The 18,157-nt window shown below is 45.9% G+C and overlaps 1 protein-coding gene across 2 annotated transcripts in view; it reads right to left on the reverse strand.

The window, feature by feature from the left end:
* The window catches only part of EPB41L3 (erythrocyte membrane protein band 4.1 like 3), a 223,416-nt gene extending 210,672 nt beyond the window's left edge, over nucleotides 1–12,744 (reverse strand). For both annotated transcript variants that reach the window (XM_082418611.1, XM_082418610.1), the window contains exon 1: nucleotides 12,543–12,744. The gene's annotated coding sequence lies outside the window, so the exon portion shown is untranslated. The remainder of the gene's footprint in view (nucleotides 1–12,542) is intronic.
* Between the last annotated feature and the right edge of the window lie 5,413 nt (nucleotides 12,745–18,157).

An 18,157-nucleotide genomic window follows, 5' to 3' on the forward strand; every position in this document is an offset into this window, starting at 1 on the left:
ACAAATCACAATGTTGCGTACCAAGAACAGACATAGTGTTGTAGGTCAATCATACTTCAAAAAAAAAACAAACTGAGAAAAAGAGATCAGATTTGTGGTTACCTGAGGTGGGTGTCGAGTGAGAGGGGGAAATTGGATGAAAGTGGTCAAAAGGTACAAAGTTATGAAATAAGTAAATACTAGGATATAATGTACAACATGATAAATAAACACTGTTGTATGTTATATATGTCAGTTGAGAGTAAATCCTGAGAATTCTCATTATAAGGAAGAAAAGTTTTTTTTTCTCTTTCTTTTATTTTTTATCTATATGAGGTAATGGATATTCACTAGACTTACTGGGGTCATCATTTCATGTTGTATGTAAGTCACATCATTATGCTGCACACCTTAAACCTTTACAGTGCTGTAGGTCAATTACATCTCAATAAAACTGGAAGGAAAAGAAAAGAGTTTTGGTTTGTTTGTTGTTGTTGTTTCAAATTTATTTTATTTATTTACTTTTGGCCGTGTTGGGTCTTCGTTGCCGTGCATGGGCTTTCTCTAGTTGGGGCGAGCGGGGATACTCTTTGTTGCGGCACGCGGGCTTCTCATTGCGGTGGCTTCTCTTGTTGTGGAACATGGGCTCTAGGCGTGCGGGCTTCAGTAGTTGCGGCACGCAGGCTCAGTAGTTGTGGCTCATGGGCTCTAGAGCGCAGGCTCAGTAGTTGTGGCACACGGGCTTAGTTGCTCCGTGGCATGTGGGATCTTCCCGGACTAGGGATCAAACCCGTGTCCCCTGAACTGGCAGGTGGATTCTTAACCACTGCACCACCAGGGAAGCCTGTTGTTGTTGTTTTGAGGTAGGGACTAGGGCGATATTCAGAGGCAGTGGGCAGAGAAAGACGGAGAGCATATTTATTTGACAGTAATTTTCTATGAACACAATGCAACTTTCTTTATTGATGCCCAGCACTCACTTTCATTGGCATCCAACACAGTGAAGTGTAACGTGAGAGAATGGTTATTTTCCTTGTTTCATTTTTTTTTCTATTCTCAACTCTCTTTCTCAATCTTATTAAAATTATACTTTTGGTCAGAGCAATAATTTTATGGGTCAGATACTTTTTCCACATCCACTCATTTCCAGGTAGCAAGTGAACTGCACTGCGATAGGACGTCACCAGTGGCAGTCCAGCTGTTCTCTGAAGCGTCATACAAGCAGCTCACCGCTAAAGCCACTTGCTACATTTCCAGCCCTGCCCAGTGGACCTTTACCTTCCACTAGACTAACAGCTGGTCAGATGTAACCAACACCCCATTTCCTTCAAATGGAGTCCAGGAGAAAGCATTTTGAAAGATGTGCTATACTTTAGCCTGTGCTTATCACTTCAATAGATTTTAGTGAAAACCACACAGATAAATTATCTTGCCAGGCTTTGTAAAGATTACCCAGAATATCTCTGAGATCATCCAAATCTAGGCAGAGAGGTGAAAGGAGAGGAAAATAAACATGAAATTCTGGGTAACATGGTTAAACAGGAAAAGTGCCGAGCCAATTCCGAAAAACAAGACATTGACTATCGTCAGGCTAATGTGATCAATTATCCAGAGAACAAAAACTATATTACCTGTGCTCCTAATAATAATACTATTACTATTATTATTGTTATTAAAGAATTCTTTAGTATATATTTTGTCTTGTTTCATTTTTAATTTATTTTATTGAAGTATAGTTGATTTACAATGTTGTAGTAATTTCTACTACATAGCATACTTAGTATTTTTGTATAGCAGACCCTGTGCAAAGTGATATTTTCATTTCCTTGTGCTAACATTGTTTCAATAATGCTAATATATAAAAACTATCATGAAGTTTATGTGATGTTATCAGGTTTAAAAAACAAAAGGTTTTTAATCTATGATGATGCTTTAGGATTGTAGATTTGAAAGCTGGAGCCACTGTAAGTCCATCATAAAGATGAATAAACCATCATCTAGGGAAATTAAGTGCTGATGAACCCACAATCTGGAAAATTACATCACTGCTTATTTTTCCTGAAACACACTTAGTTATCTTCTAACCATATCTAGGGGCAAGCAAAGCTACACTTGAGACAAAATACTACATGAAATAACCTGAAAGATAGGCATATACTCATATATTAAAAGTACAAGACATAAATCAAAACATCGTGATACTTTTTCACTGAGTGAAAAGGTTTGACATCTGGGTCGCACATACACTTCAGCAGCATTACTCACTGTTGAATTACCTAACTCATTTTAATATGTTTTTCAAAGGAAGCAAATAGCTAAGAATAGCACAAGTTACTCATCCTTTATAAATACAACGTGTTCAACAGATGACGTTGGAATATGATAATATTCCCCAAGATTCATAAAATTTGTGAAAGTATCTAAGCCACCCAACCTTTGAAGAATGAAATCTCTACATTTGTAGCTTTTGTTATTCCAACATCTAACCATAGGAGAAAAAGTTAGGGGCCTCCTGGGAAAGAACCCAGGTCAAAGGAGAAGAGAATCAAGGTCCCAAGTTAGTGTGGGGTGTGGTGCTTAGGTGGGAAAGCTTCCTAGTTGCCCATCTAGCTTTTTGCCCTCTTATGCCATCAAACTCACCCCACCCGTAGCCAGAGTAAGCTTTCTATTTCTAGCCTCCTGTATTACTCTTCTGCATACATCCCCCCCATGGTTCCCCACTGCCTATTTGATAAACTCCAAGATTTCACAAGCTTGCAAGTTGGGTACACCTGTTCACACGTTTACTATGTGCCAAGGAGTTCATATGAAACCATGAAAGCTGGAACAGATTTGGACTGTGATACAGAGCATGCCTGGCTCCATCCTCTATCCTAACACCCAGATGCTCGTGTCCGGGTCCTGAGTGAAAGAGCCACTTCACCTCAATCACAGAATCCACCAAGTGGCACTGTTGTGTGGTGGTGTCTCCAAGAAAAGGGGATGAATGCTGGAGCTCCTGGGCCACGGGGATAACACAGCCGACTGAGCAGTGATCCAGAACCTGCACCCAATCCAGACCTCAGGAAAGCTGGAGAACATGTCACCTCCTGGCCACATGGGCCCCTCTCTGTTGGGTTCAGGCCACAGTGGGTTTATCAGCATCCTTTGGTGCATTTGGGATCTTTAATGCCAAATATCACTAGGGTGGCTTGAATAAAAGCAAGTGGAAATGGTGGGGGGGTGGGGCGTACAGACAGCACAGAGGGGATGTGGTCTTGGAAGCAGGGGAGAGATTCCCCAGGGCTTCCTAAGGTCAGTTAGGAGAAATCTGACTCTATTTAGAATTTCCACAATTGCAGGTGGTGATAGAGTCAGTTGTCTTAAAGTTATTAAGCTTTTTGGCCTGGAAAACATGGGTTACTCTTATATCCACTGAAAATTAAACTGCTCTTCCAAGAAATAGATCAGCTCTGTCCATTTGAAAAACACGAGGTGCAGCAGTTTTACCTAATTATCTTGGTGATTAAATGGTCAATGTTCATCACCTCAGGATCAAGGAGTCCAGATGAATTTGTCATGGATTATCTTAGTGCAGAGAGAGGATAAATGTCTATGCCACTCACTATTTTTGCAACATGAATGATGCACGTATAGAGAAGGTATGAACGAAGCATCATTCATAACAAACAATAATAACAATATAACAATTGTTATACATAACAAAATATTTGTTATAAATAACAAAATAACAATTTCTAATCGATTTTAAAATGCAGAAACTTTTGCAGTAGGATTATCAGGTTTATCTTCCTAACTGCATTGTACTTTGGTTACTGTTTTCTAAAAAAACTTGAAAAGTGCCAAAAAGAAAATTACGTTTAAATATACTCAGGATTACAGTTCATTTTTTAATGATTAAAAAATAGAGTCAGAACCAAAAGTCTGAGACACAGATATTGAGACTAAAAGTTGATTGGTTAAATACAAATTTTCATACTGAATTAAATGTTAATATAATATACATCATAGGACACAAAGGAATGGGTACACTTGTTCAAGCACTTACTATATACCAGACATTTTATAAGTATTTTTCCTAGTCCTAATAACAACTCTGCTAGGTAGGTAGTACTAAACTAGTTTTGCAGAAGAAACCTAGACTCAGAACACTTAGGTGATGTGTCCCCAGACATTCAGGAGAAGCTGCTGGCACAGGAGTGCAGCCGGGTGAGTGTGACGGCTTGATTGTCCCCACTTGGCACCCAAATCCTGATCTCAGGCTCTGTTTCCAAGGAAATCCAGAATAACACGATATAGAGACACTGACGTATGTGTATGGGCAGGGGATGGAAGCTTAGTTCATAGACGTGTAGAAGGTGGGTGAAAGCAGGGAGAATGCTTTCCAAAAATGACATTACTGTATTTAAACAGTTTCTAAGGATCCGTGTTGAAAGTCATCGTTAAGACTTCGATAAAAGGGTGTTTCAGGAATTGGCATGAAAGGAAGACACTGAGATACAGAGGGAACCTCATACGTGTCCCCACCCCAATATCCACCCACATATGATCGTTGTTTTCCCCTCTTTCCCAAAAGGTGCTCTCCGTGGAGCTCCTACACAGTGGGATGGGCACTGACCATAGCAGCAAGGCTCTCCCGCTCATTTTATGTTGTATCACCATGTTCACACTGCCCTTTAGGGTCTGCACGTTATGCATTTTAAACATTCGCATTTTGTATAGATATTATCTTATCTATAAGACAGATTTCTATAAGAAAGAGAGATTTGGGGTTTCTCACAACCCAAACTAAAAAGGGCATCCAACATCCAAAAAAACAACTATCTTAGGTGGAATGCAAATGTATCTCGGTCTGTTTTAACGCAGACCTCTAGCTTATCCAAATAGTCTTTGCCCGCACGGGCTCCTGGTTTGATGATTTGGCGCTGCAGAATTTTATGGCTGCTGGGGGGAAAGAAAGACGTTCTCTTTTGAAGGTGAATATTAGTCTCTGATTAGATATTTGCTTGCATTTGTGCACCCCTATGTTCACGGCAGCACTATTTACAATAGCCAAGACATGGAAACAATCTAAATGCCCCTCGACAGATGAATGGATCAAGAAGATGTGATATATGTATATATACACACACACACACAATGGAATATTACTCAGCCATTAAAAAGAATGAAATAATGCCATTTGCAGCAACATGGATGGACCTAGAGATGATCATACTAAGTGAAGTAAGTCAGAAAGAGAAAGACAAATACCATATGACATCACTTATATGTGGAATCTAAAATATGACACAAATGAATATATCTATGAAACAGAAACAAACTCACAGACATAGAGAACAGACTTGTGGTTGCCAAAGGGGATGGGGGGTGGGGGAAGGAAGGATTGGGAGTTTGGGATTAGCAGATGCAAACCATTATATATAGAATGGATAAAAAACAAGGTATAGCACAGTGAACTATGTTCAATATCCTATGATAAACCATAATGAATCATTTTGCTGTACAGCAGAAATTAACACAACATTGTAAATCAACTATACTTCAATAAAATTTTAAAAAACAAATATTTGCTTGTATTTGAATTAGTTCATGTGAATCTTCCATGAAGGACTTCTATATCGAAGAGGTTACAGAGATGGAGAGATTTGTATGGCAAAATGCTGATTTAAAAAAAAAAAAAACAACTATCAGACTAGTAATTAAAATATTGTGTCTCACTTTGAGATGCCATTTAGTTTCTTTTTTTGTTTTTTTTTTCATTTTCTCTGTGATATAGTAACACTATCATTTCCATTAGCCAGTTTGGAACAGTGTCCTGAATAAGAATCACACATGTGGCCAAATGTTTTCACCCAGTGATGACCAACATCTTTTCTATTTTGTAATATATTTATGTAAACCCTATAAACACCATGTGTGGGGACTTCCCTGGCGGTCCAGTGGTTAAGACTTTGCCCTCCAGTGCAGGGGGTGTGGGTTCGATCCCTTGTCAGGGAGCTAAGATCCCACATGCCTTGCAGCCAAAAAACCAAAACATAAAACAGAAGCAACATTTAACAGATTCAATAAAGACTTTAAAAATGGTCCACATCAAAAAAAAAATCTTTAAAACACCATGTGTCAAAATTTATATAGCACAGATACAACAGCCCTTGATCACTTAGATCATCCAATTGCTCAGATTCTAGAAGAGGTTTGAGAGTATAATTCCAACATTATATAGTAAGTGTCCCAGTCCTAACTATTCAAAACCTCAGCACCTGATCATGTTCTATTTTTTTTCCTACTTGTTCATTCCTCGTGTGCAATGGGCTGTTTATTTGATGAGGATGGATTTATCCTCTCAAGTTTGAAGGCTTGTATATTTAAGACTGTTTGTAAGCATTTCTCTTCCTAGAACAAGCAAGCTGGCAAGCTTTTCATAATAATTTGTTTTTCCACCTGTCCTCAAACATATTGTATACACAAGAGGATCGGCTTAGTCTTTTTATTCTTCTCGATCAGAAACATTCAGACAACTACCCATGCTAATTAACACATGCATGATTATATATTTTGATAATATAGTATGTATATTTTGCAAATCAAGGAGCCATGAGAGAAATCAGATGAAAAGCTTCCTAAAAGGAATTCTAGATCAGACAAATTCATGAGCCCCAGACCAAGAATTCTTCCCTCTTTCTGGATGCGTTCAGCATTTACAGGCATCTTGCCCAGGATATCTGTTTTCTTTCAGCCCAATCACTGTCAGCTTTGGCTTCCCCACATTCTGGTCTGTTTTGGAAAACTGTCCAACTCTCATGACTAGAAGCTCATTTCTACAATGAAGAATGTCAATAATGACACAGATTCCTCCAGCTACCAAAGCTTAAGTTATTCATTTAATTAGACAAAAAGGACATAGAGGGTAGTTTGTGACTTTCAGATAATTGCCTCTTTTTCACTTCACCTTCGAAGACCCGATCAAGGGTTGGCTACTTCTTCCTCCTACCGACTTGGGTTTGGAGCATCCTTCTTTCATTGTCTTTCTCAGGCATCACTACACAACCATTCACTCAATGAAAAGTGACGCAGCCTCCACTCTGGGCACCACTCAATGATGAATACAAAGATGAATAAGTTCTCCCATCAACAGGAACACACTACAGAATAAAGACCTGGTACGTGCCACATAAGAGGAAAATGCAAAGATCTGCTGAAAGGGGAGGGAGCCCTTCTGAGAATGATCAGGGAAAACTTCAGAAGGGAGGTGGTGTTTGAGTTGGACCTTGAAAAACCGGTGGGATTTCAAGATGAAGATATGGGGAGGAGGGGTATTTCCGTTGAAGGAAATGGATGAGCAAAGGACATCGAAATAAAATTTAAAGGTGTGCATCCAAGATGGGGACAGGTGCAATGGGTTTCCTGCCAGGGCCAGTGGGAGATCACACTGAGTGTTGGACACAGGGCTGTGAACACAGATATAAAGGGTTGAGATCTTATCCTTCAGGAAATAGGAGAGACCTGAAGTTTGGAGTCAGGCAATGATGTGATCAAAACTGTCCAATCAAAGGACTGAGCTGGAAGCCCGGGTTAGGGGGCTGGGATGAGAGTGGGATGGGATGATGACCACAACGGTCCAAGCAGGAGGTGACAAGAGTCTGGGGAAGGACTGGTGACAATAATATAGAAAGGAAGTGACAGTGGGAGTCACCACAACAAGACCACTGGCATTTCTGTGTGTCTACAGGGCAGCAACGTGAGAAGAAGAAGGTGTAAAAAATGAAGACCAGGCTTCCTGCCTGGCGACTCAGGACATGTACTGGGATAAGGGAAGAAAGTAGGAAATTGATGAATGAAAGTTTTAGACCTATTCAGTCTGAGGTGACTCTGGAACAGCTGGGTAAAAATATCTACTTGGCAGTTGGAAATGTGAGACTGGATTTCTAATGGAGGCCGAAGAGAAAGACCTGGTAATAATTCATCCAGCCAATCTATACTCCTGGGTCTAGCAAACCGGAAGCTTGTTGCCAGGGTAGCTAACCTAAAAGCCAGAAATAACATGCCATAGTAACAAGTAAATGTGAGGTATTTACAGGTTATTGATTCCTCACCGGGAAGTATCCTTATCCCCATTTTACTGATGGGGTCACTGTGGCTCAGAGACGTTACATAACGTGATGTAGCAACAGTGAGGGGTCTGAGTTCTGACTCCTGCCCTTGCTTCCCCACCACACGGAGACTCGGCAGCTCTCTCCCTCCTTCTGTTTCCGAATTCCCAGTGTAAGTACTACCGGGCATCCCTTTGCCCATTCAGATCTTTCCTCCAGTTCTGATCTGGGTTCATGCCACTTGACTGAAATCCTCCTAATCGACCCCAATTATATGCAATGCCATCCCCTATCACATCACCGCTCTTAACCTAGTTAGCTGCTCACTCTCTTGCTACTGAGGATTCCAAGATACTGTACTTCTAGCTCCGGTGTCCTGATTTCTGTCCACAATCCCACCGGGATATGAGCCCCTGTATTAGCTTTGGGCTCTGTGACCGGTGGCCCTTCAGCACACAGGTGGCCCATCTATCAGACCTGCTTTGTACCTCATGTCATCATGACACCGAATGCTGTCAAACAAAAGCCTCACGTGCTACTCGAGTAGCACTAAAACACAAAGATTTTCTTCCCCTCAGCGATCTGGTGGCTGCTTTGATTTCTCTAGCGCCGTTTCACTGACTCCCTGGCAAAATGACAAATCAGAAACTTTCTAACAGCCATTGATGTTTCTCCATCTTTGGAGAAGATGGAGAACTGTGAAGAGCACGGTTCGATAGCTTTTACAATCTCCAGCCCCTTAAGCAGCTCTCCGTGGAAAGTCGTGTTTTCTAACTAATTGTGGGTCTTGCTGTTCTTGGTTAACTGGTTCTGAACTGGAAAATTCTACGTTCCATGTGCTCGCTCTCACAGTCTCCATCCCACTGCCTCTGAGAACGGTGGAGTCATAATTGGATTCTCACCGTGTGGCAGGTGAAAATGATGAGGAAGTGGTTGCCCACAGTGGACCCGTGACTCATCCGGCTCCCTGGATCTTTTTAATGAACCACTCACCGCCAACCGCCCTGACTTCAAGTCCTACACAAATCATTCCCTGCTTGAGTTTTTGCTCCTTTTTTTTTTTAATTTTCAGAGATAGCATGTTAATATTCAGTGTGTTGTGAGCAGAGCTGGCAATGCAGGGATGGGGATAGCATGAAGAATCTTAGGATTCAAGATGAAAAGGAACAAAGAGGCTTGGAGACGGCTCTTACATGTAAGAAGCGTAGGCGTGTAGGAGAGAGAGAGGGCTGAGTGTTATAGCTCAGGAAATGGCGCTGGAAGGAATAGATAAGCAGGCCGAGCTTCGAGAAAGTTCTTATTAGTCAGTTTATATTGTTCTCTTCCTCCTCCAAATCCAAAGCATAGGACCATCCTCAGTCAAGTGCCCCTTGCTGCTGCCACTCAAAGCGCTGAGATCCTTTAACTTTCTCCCGTGTCTACCCAGTAGCACCAAAATCACGTTTCCTTTTTGGCCCTGCCAACCAGCACGTACGGGCAGAGGCCCCGTCATGTTCAACCTTGAGTTCCTAGCATTTGAATAATGAGTTTATCTAAAGTGGATAGAACCCTTGTGAAAGTAGTGAGATCTCCATTTCTAGAGGTATTCAATCCGAGACTGTTACAGAGGGACTTTAAACATGCAACGGTCATGCTGTTATTTCTAAACTTCCTAACACCTTAAGTGCATTTTTATTCAAAGTGATTTCACAAATCCCAAATAGTTTAAAAGTACATGTAAACAATGCACATTAGGCCTCATAATGACTATTATAATTGGTTTAATATTCTGATTTTAAAAATGACTGACCCTAGAAATTACTAAATGTCTTTTCAGGCCAACATTTTAAATTATAAGCATCAGTCTATATATGTTTGTTGAACACCTACTATATACCAGGCCCTGGGGGGACAAAGGATGAGACAGAGCCCTGCTCTCAATAACTTACACCACAGTCTGGAGGAAACCTCCCTTCTTGGGGCTGAGATATCACAGTCTAGTTATAAAATTTCGGTTTTACACCCCTGCTCCTCCGAACTGAGAATGTTTTCCTGAGGGCACTACAGTTCTAAGAAGCCTCTTTAAAAGTCCTCTTTGGAAACTAATGTTACAGGAGAGGATCTTTAACCCCTTGGTGTCGCTAAGTCTATGAACGTATGTAACTGATCCAGGTGGGAAATGCCTGTGGCAGATGAGAAGGGGAAGAAGGCCTGCAAGGTCATTTCCAAACCAACCTGAACTTGACCGCTTCCCTGCTGTAAATTAAGGGTATGTGCACCCGCACTCCCACCCCTTCCCAACCTCCATCTGCAGCACAATTCCAGCTTGGCAAGGACGATCCTTGCCTTGCCAGGCCCTCCACTAACTGTCATTAGGAGAAATGCACGCAGACCTTGCGCTACCAGATTAGAGTCTGTTTCTAATCAAACGGAATTTAGATTTAAACCGGAATTATATTTGGGATTTACAGTCCTTTCTACTTTCATTCATTTCATGGATTCCAGCCCTCTCCCCTCCCAGTCTTAATCCAATGCACTTCGGAGGGAATTACACAGGAGCTGTCCACGAGCCTGGGCTGGGGGCGCAAGAGGCTGGAACCCTCGGTCCCCTAGGGAGAGCGGCGCAAAGGGCCGGGAGCCGGACCTCTTGCCTGGGTCAGCCTCGCCCTGCCTCGGGGATCTTCGGCGCTCGACGGCTTTACCCGCCGGATCCTGCGTTCTCCCTTTCCGAGTCTTTTCGGCGCCGCCCTCGCTCCCCGGAGGATTTCGCCTCCAGCACCCCCGGCTTTCGGGGCGCAGAGGCTTCACTTCTGCAGAACGAAAAGCGAAAGCCGCGGCCGGCGGGCAGAGGCGGGGACCGAACGCGCCGCGTGACTGCTACTCGGGAATCCGCAGGGGCCGGGAGGGCTGTCACCACGCGGCGCGGGCCCCGACCTCAACTTCCAGCGCTAGTCGGGCGCCCCCGAGCCCGCCGCAGCCCCGACGCGCCCTCCCACGCCGACGCCTAGCCCTCCGGCTCCAGCGGCCCGGGGCGCCCTCCGGCAGCTGGTCCCCAGCCTCCCCACCGCCCGCGCAGCACGCCTGCACGCCAGCCCCTGGTTCCTCCGCCTCCGCGCAGGACGCGCCAAAGGGAGTTCGGATGCTCAGCGACCCCAACTTCGGCTTCCCGAGTGACACGACAGCCTCTCTGGAGTGCGGATTCGCCTCCGCCAGCCTCTACCCGAGGTCCTCACAGCCGAGCCGCGGGAAGATGAAATGCCCGGCGAGCGGCGTTCCTCTGGATTTTGGAAACCTGCCCCTTTCGCCTCGGGAGCGACTCGATTCCCCCACCCGCACCCTCCGGCCAGATGATTTTCACCCTGGGTCGCGCCTAGGTGGGCGGCGAGTGGGGGGGGTGGCTAGCAGCTGGAGCGGGAGGAGGAGAGGGGCCAGCAGCGCTGAGTTGCTGGGATGCAGCTGCGCGCCGCTCGCGGCGAGGGGCGGCGGAGCCCTGCGGCGCGGCGGGGCAGGGGGAGCGGGCTCCTGCGCCTCTGCCTCACGGAGGATCACAGACACACACACACACACACACACACACACACACACACACACATACACACACTGCCGCCAGCACCCCCATACCAGAGCCCGTAGGCGGAGGTCAGAGCCAATGTTCACTTCACAGCAGGGGCTGAAACGCCCAGATGGAGGCAGAGGCTCCCGCCTCTCCTCCGAGGTTTGCAACATCCTAGGAGGCCCCCAATTTCCCAGAGCGAGCAAGGTCTGGCTACAGAGACTCCGCTCCCTTGGCCAGCGGTTCAAGCTGCAGGGGGTTGGGGATGGATACAGCGAGCACTGGAGAGCGAGCCCGCGCCCACCTCCGCCCTCGGCGCAGATAACTGGCCTGCCCCACTCGCCCCCAGCGCACCGCTAGAAGGCCGGGGCTGGGGAGCCAGACCCCGGGGCGCTCCAACTCCGGCGAGGGCAGGGAGGGGAGTGACAGCAGCAACCACTCCCCGCGCTGGCCAAGACACGAAATCTCCGAATAGGCTGCGCCGCCGGCGCGGAGGGGTGGAGGCGAGTAGGGGCGGAGGAGGAGTTGCGGGGCATAGAGGGATGACGTCCTTCGGCGCTCTGGGCTCGCAGGGACTGAAGATTCCTGCGCTCGCCTGACCCGGCGCGCTCACTCCGAAGGTTCGCAGAGGCGCCGCGCCCGGCTCCCGCTGCGGCTCCCGAACGGCGCGCACGGGGGGCGATTCCGGCCCGCTGCGACCAGGGTGTCAGCCCTCCGGCCACCGCCGAGCCCTCTCTGTCCGTCCCTGCGGATTGCAGACGGGCCCGGGAAGGCAGCCCCCGGCCGGGCCAGCCTCGCCCCTTCCTCGCCTTCTCCCTCCTCGACCTCGAGCCAAGGGCAGGCGCCCACGCACCAGCCCCTGCCCACCCGGAGAGCTGGAGTCCCGACCTGCGACCGTCTGCGAAGAGGGATGGGGTAGGGGAAGGAAAGGGGCTCACCTGGGTCACCGGGAGCGTCCCTCTCCGGCCCCTCCAGGAGCCTGTTCGCCGCTCCCCGGCACAACCTTCCTGGAAGAAAAAGTAGCGCAAGGGCAGAGGAGAGGTAGGGCTGCTCACAGGTCACTGCGCAGCGGCTTTTTCCTTCGGATTGTCCCGGATCCGGTCTCGGGTTCAGCGGCGGGAAAGGGCTCCCAGAGGCTGGAAGGGGCCTTCAGACCCGGGCCCTCTCGCAGCGGCAGCGGTGGCACCTCCAAGTTACCACCTGCAGCGCGCGCCAGGCGCCTGTGACTGCCCGCGCCCCTCGGCCCGCGCCGGCCCGCCCTCGCCGGCCGCTGGTTGGCTGCGCCCCGCGCCCGGGCGGTCCCCGCGCTCGGCCCCGCCCCGCTCCCGCCCCCGAGCCGCGGTTCGCGGTGAGCGGCTCCTGCCCGGCCACCCCGGGCTTTATAGCTGGCGAGTTCTCGGAGCTACTCCGGCTTTTGCAAGCAGGGGAAGGATCGGGCACACATACTAACAGACGCGCAATTTTGTGTCGGCTGCGGATTGGAGGAGAGAGAGAGGATGTGAGAAATGCCCTTAGTGTGCCTGAAGGGGACCTGGTAACTCGGTTTCGTTTGCTGGTATTAAATGTGTGCAATCCCTGAAAAGAGTTAAAGCCACAGAGGCAAGCATGCAGGGATGTGAGTCGGACAGTGGTTGGAGGTTTGTTTTTGCTTAAGCTTCGCACAAGTTCACACGAAGCGCTAAAATATGAAGATAAGTCCTGGGTCGCTGTTTTTTCTCACCCAACCTTCATCAGTGCCGCGGAGGAGCCTTGGGCTCCAGCGTCCCCTGAGCCACCCACCCCCACTGGTGCCCACGGAACCTCCAGGCCTGAAGGCCCAGCGTATCAGCCACGTGCTTGCTTGATTCTACGCCTCGGAGTCCAGGCCATGAAAACTCCTGCCGGCGCATATAGGAGGCCTGCGTTTTGCACACCTCTTGGGCCTTTTAAGTAAACAAAGGGCACATTATCTTTCTTTTCCCTCCCACTGCCGCCCCAAAGACAGGGACAGGAGTTCACTGCGCCATCTCCCAGGGCATTCATGCGCACTCTTCCCTCTGCCGCTTACAACCTCCTGAAGTCACGCTTTCTGGAAAATTCAGTGGGTAAAGCCTACCGGAGGAGAAAAACATATAAAAAAGTTGAAAATACCACTCTGGAAAGCTATCCAATCAACCGGAAACGTCTCACTCCTAGGTGTATCTCTGGGAAAGAGGTACATTGCCAAGTACCTATTAGTTTAATAACATTTCAAAATTAACTTCCCAAATAGCACATTTTATAGCCCATCAGGGGCACGTCTGTGTTTTGTGAGCGCAGGTGTGGCACTGTTAAGCGTGACAAGCGCGCACACGTGGTCGTGTGTGGCTGTGCTGTGTAGACTCCTCAGTAGGGGGAGGGGGGAGGAAAGGGGATTCACTAAAGGGAGTCAGGGGGCAGTTGGCACCGGTCAAGGAGCCACTTCCTGTCAACTGTGGCTAAGTGACTCGGAATGCTGCTTCATGGCACTAGCTCCTTGCATCTTAAGGCAGATTTTGTTTCATGAGATCCTAACATCTTGGGTCCCCTTTGGAAAATAATAGCCAACTTTTTTTTTTTTTTCCCTGCAGCCAAGTGCTAACGTTTACCTCTCTCAAGAAGAGGCAAGCCTGTCCTTATTCATCTTCTTGAAACTTCTTGAAACCCAAGGAGACTAGGGCCACGCAATTCAGAGGCAAAGCATTCACGAGGAGATATTTCCATACTCCACGTTAAGTGCTTGCTAAATGCATTGCCCTTTGACCTGAACTGGCTGAAACCCTGCGTAGAATGAAGGTGCGGCTTGGCTCGAGTGTGAGTGCAGCTGAACTCAATACCCGGAGGTTTACCTGATAAGAGGTGGGGTGGGCTGGGGTGTGGATGGCAGCCGTAGTGATATTAATCCATCTAAACATCTGATGCGTGGACAGCCAGGCGAGGCACAGACAACTAGACAAGATGCGTTTCCTTCATAGTGGGGAAGGGGCTTAAAGGCTCAAGTGGATGAGAAAGCAACAAGAGAGAGAAGTGGAGCATCTGTGGACAGTGAGAGAAATCAACTGACACTCTTTGGTCCATTGAACATGCCAGTGGCTCAAGATTCTGAAGGAGGAGACAAGAGAGAGTCGTTGGGACTCAGAGGCAGGAAATATGAAGCTAAGAGTCCCGGAGTGGCATACGGAGTCAGCACGCATAGGGCTGACTCCAGGCACCAACTTCTGTGTGATGTGTTTGGTTTCCAAGTGAGACATGCTGTTTAAGCTTCATTCTCTTCATCTGTGTGAAGGGGGTCAGGGTGTCTGTCTGCTAGAGCCGTGGGAAGGATTAACTGAGATAATGCGTCTGTAACGCTGGGCATATAGGAAGCGTTCGATAAATAGTAGGTGTTATTGTAAAGTGTTTAAAAGGGGCTTAAAGGTCACCTAAGACTTTTAATATTTGTTTCTGATAGAATATTTCTGGCAGGTGCTCACCCTGGTTCTGCTTTCCCTGTGATGAGAATCTCACTCACCCCAAATCCATTCCCTCTCCCTTACTTGAAGATGAAATGTGGAACAGTACTTTTTTTTTTTTTTTTACTGGTTGGTTCTGTTTCTACCCATGGTGGTCATATAAATGTCTAAGCCCTGTTTCACAAGAGAGCACTCCAGATCGTTTAAGACAAATAACAGGTCCCCTGCGTGACTTCTTTTGTCCAGACGAAAGTGCCCTGGGCTTCCAGCCTTCCCTCATATGACCTGGTTTCACAATCTTTCACCATCTCTCACCCTCCAAATTGCCTCTGAGCTCCTTAAAAAAGAACGCAGTGCTCCGGCCCCATCTGCCAGCAAAATACCTTTCTCAACGTGCTGCTGTTAGCGAGGCCTGCACTTTTGTACCCACTTTGTATGGGAGATTGACTCTTTTTTTTTTTTTTTTCTCCTTTTAATTAAGTATTTAATACATTGTTTTTCAGACTTTAGGCCAAATCTAACAACTTTGTAAATCTAGAGAGCTAAAACTAACCATGTTTTAATATTCTTGACTTAGAGACTGCAAACTATTCCTTATGAGCTAAGTCCTCATTTTTCTTTTTTTTTTTTTTGAGGAAACAGTTTCCCTAATTGTTACCATTTTACATTGATCTCTCTCTCTTTTTCTCTAGATGGATAGATACTCATGATCAATATTCTTTTTTCCGAACCATTTAAGTGCAAGTGTAGACATGATGCCTCGTCATCCTTAAATACTCCAGTGTGTATATTTCCCCCAAACCGGAATTCTCTCCCACATAAGCACAGAACAACCAATCCACAGAAGCCCTTCAGGTTTCACCAACTTTCCACAAAATGGCTCTTTTTCATTTTTGGTCCCGAATCCAGTCTAGGATCACACATTACATGGAGGTGATGCGTCTGGTTCTTCTCCTTTAATCTGCTACGGTTCTTCCGTCTTTCCTGTCTTCCATGCCCTTGACAGCTTTGAAAACTACATGCCTTTCATTCTGTAGATTTCAGAGATCTCAGCCTGGATCCATGTGATGTTTCTTCATGTTTGACCCAGGTCATGCATTTTTGTCAGGAATAACAAAGAAATGATACTGTACTCTAGGCAGTTCATTTACATTAAGAAGTATCCCACCGTTGTGATATTAACCTTGATCACCTGGCTTGGCAGACGCTGGAATCCTCCAGTATGAAGTCAGCATTGTGCCCCGTAATTGGTAAGTATTTTGTAGGGATATACTCCTAGGCTACATCAATATTCTGTTTCTCATTGAAAATTCACTCAACCAGTCTTAGCAGGCATTGATGACTCACGCCTGAATCAGCTCCCCCCACTACGATGGTTGCCAAATGACTATCCCCCATTTGCATCATTCCTTTTGCAACTATTAATTGGCATTCTTCTGTAGAAAATATTTCCCTTCCCTGCATTTATCTATTTATGTCAGTATAGACTCAGGAATTCCTATTCCATCCAATGAATCATTTTGTTACTTTCATTATTTATTTTGATGCTCAAATTACCTAGATTTGGCCAAGGGGTGTCTCTTAAGATGGCTCTTCAGTCCCTTTGACATGTCCCCACGATTCTTTGGGCACCTTCTAACTTTCTGGCACATCAAGATGTTCTGGGCTCATTTTGGAATCAGCTCTCCAAGGAGCCCTGGTTCCTTTTCATGGAGGATGGCATTTAGGAATGAGATCTGGGCACCCAACATGCTCACTGCTACTGGCATGTCGTAACCTCTAGGTTCTCTCAGCGGATAGAGTGAGGAAATAATTGACAAATGTTCACACACAGGCACACATACATTTATGTCTACTGCTATGTGTGTGTCTATCTATGTATCTATTTCTCTATATAGCCATTTATAACTATATACCTATGGAAACATATAGAGGGAAATCTATCTCAATATCTATTATATAGAGATATATAGATAGCCCACCATCCGTGTTGGACTCCTGTGTTGGACCTTGCTTTCCTAAAGACTATCGTCAGCCCAGCAGCCTAAATCATGCTTTCAAAATATGTCGTATCATTTTCACTTCCCTCTCCATGGCTTGTACTTTGTCAACATAAAAATTCCAAATCCAAACCGATCTGCCTCTTTGGTCTCAATGCCTCTTTTTCCTCATATCTTACTGCTCTCCACCTTGGGCACCCACTCTAGGTTACTGGCTTCCGAGATGCTCCTGAAACTTACATCCTCCTCCCTCTACCTGAGATGCTCTTCCTCAGCGGTCCCTCTAATTTCCACCACCTCCAGGTCTTCTCAAATGTGTCTTCCTCAGTGAAGCCTTCTCTGGGCGCCATATTTGACATTACACTCCCTCCTTCCAACGCACTCTCTCTCTCTCACTGCTTGATTTTTCTCGATAGCATGTATTAGAGTCCAACATTATATGCATTGTCTTTATTAATTAGTGACAGCCTGCCCCTCCCCTGCCATGACTATAACCTCCATGAAAAAGGAAATTTTGGTCTCTTTTGTTTCCTGCTACACCCTCAGTGCCTATATCAGAGCCTGGTATACAATAGACCCTCAATAAATATTTGTTAAAAGAATGGGTGAAATTCCGGGAGCACATAAACACATTTACAACTGACTAGATACACCCCCAGGCTAAGTGGTTGCCAATGTGACTTGAGAAATTGACGCCAAATAGTGTAAACGTGAAAGGTTTCATAGAGAGGCCTGTATAATTAAAGCAGAGTAGAGTAAAAGATTATCAAGGATGTAAAGACAGAAAAGGACTATGTGTTTGATGAATATGAGGTAAAGCAGGTAATCTGGAAACAAAGTGTTGTTAGGCATCATCTGACCATTTAGTGGACCAAAAGGTGAAATTACATACCACCAGACATCAAAATGAAAAGTTCTACAAATATTTCCAAATATATTCTTTAAGATCACGCAGTCTGTTAAGAGGAATTTGGACATTTTCCTCTTGTGAAACAGAAGTCTTTTGGAGCAGAAAGAACTCATTAAAGGGGTTAATGATATTTCAAATTTAGCACCATCTTTTTCTAAAGTGGCAACTCAGCTCACAAGGGAAATTAATCCCTT

The sequence above is a fragment of the Balaenoptera physalus genome (assembly GCF_965194825.1).
Source record: "Balaenoptera physalus genome assembly, chromosome: 12".
NCBI classification, from domain to species: domain Eukaryota; kingdom Metazoa; phylum Chordata; class Mammalia; order Artiodactyla; family Balaenopteridae; genus Balaenoptera; species Balaenoptera physalus.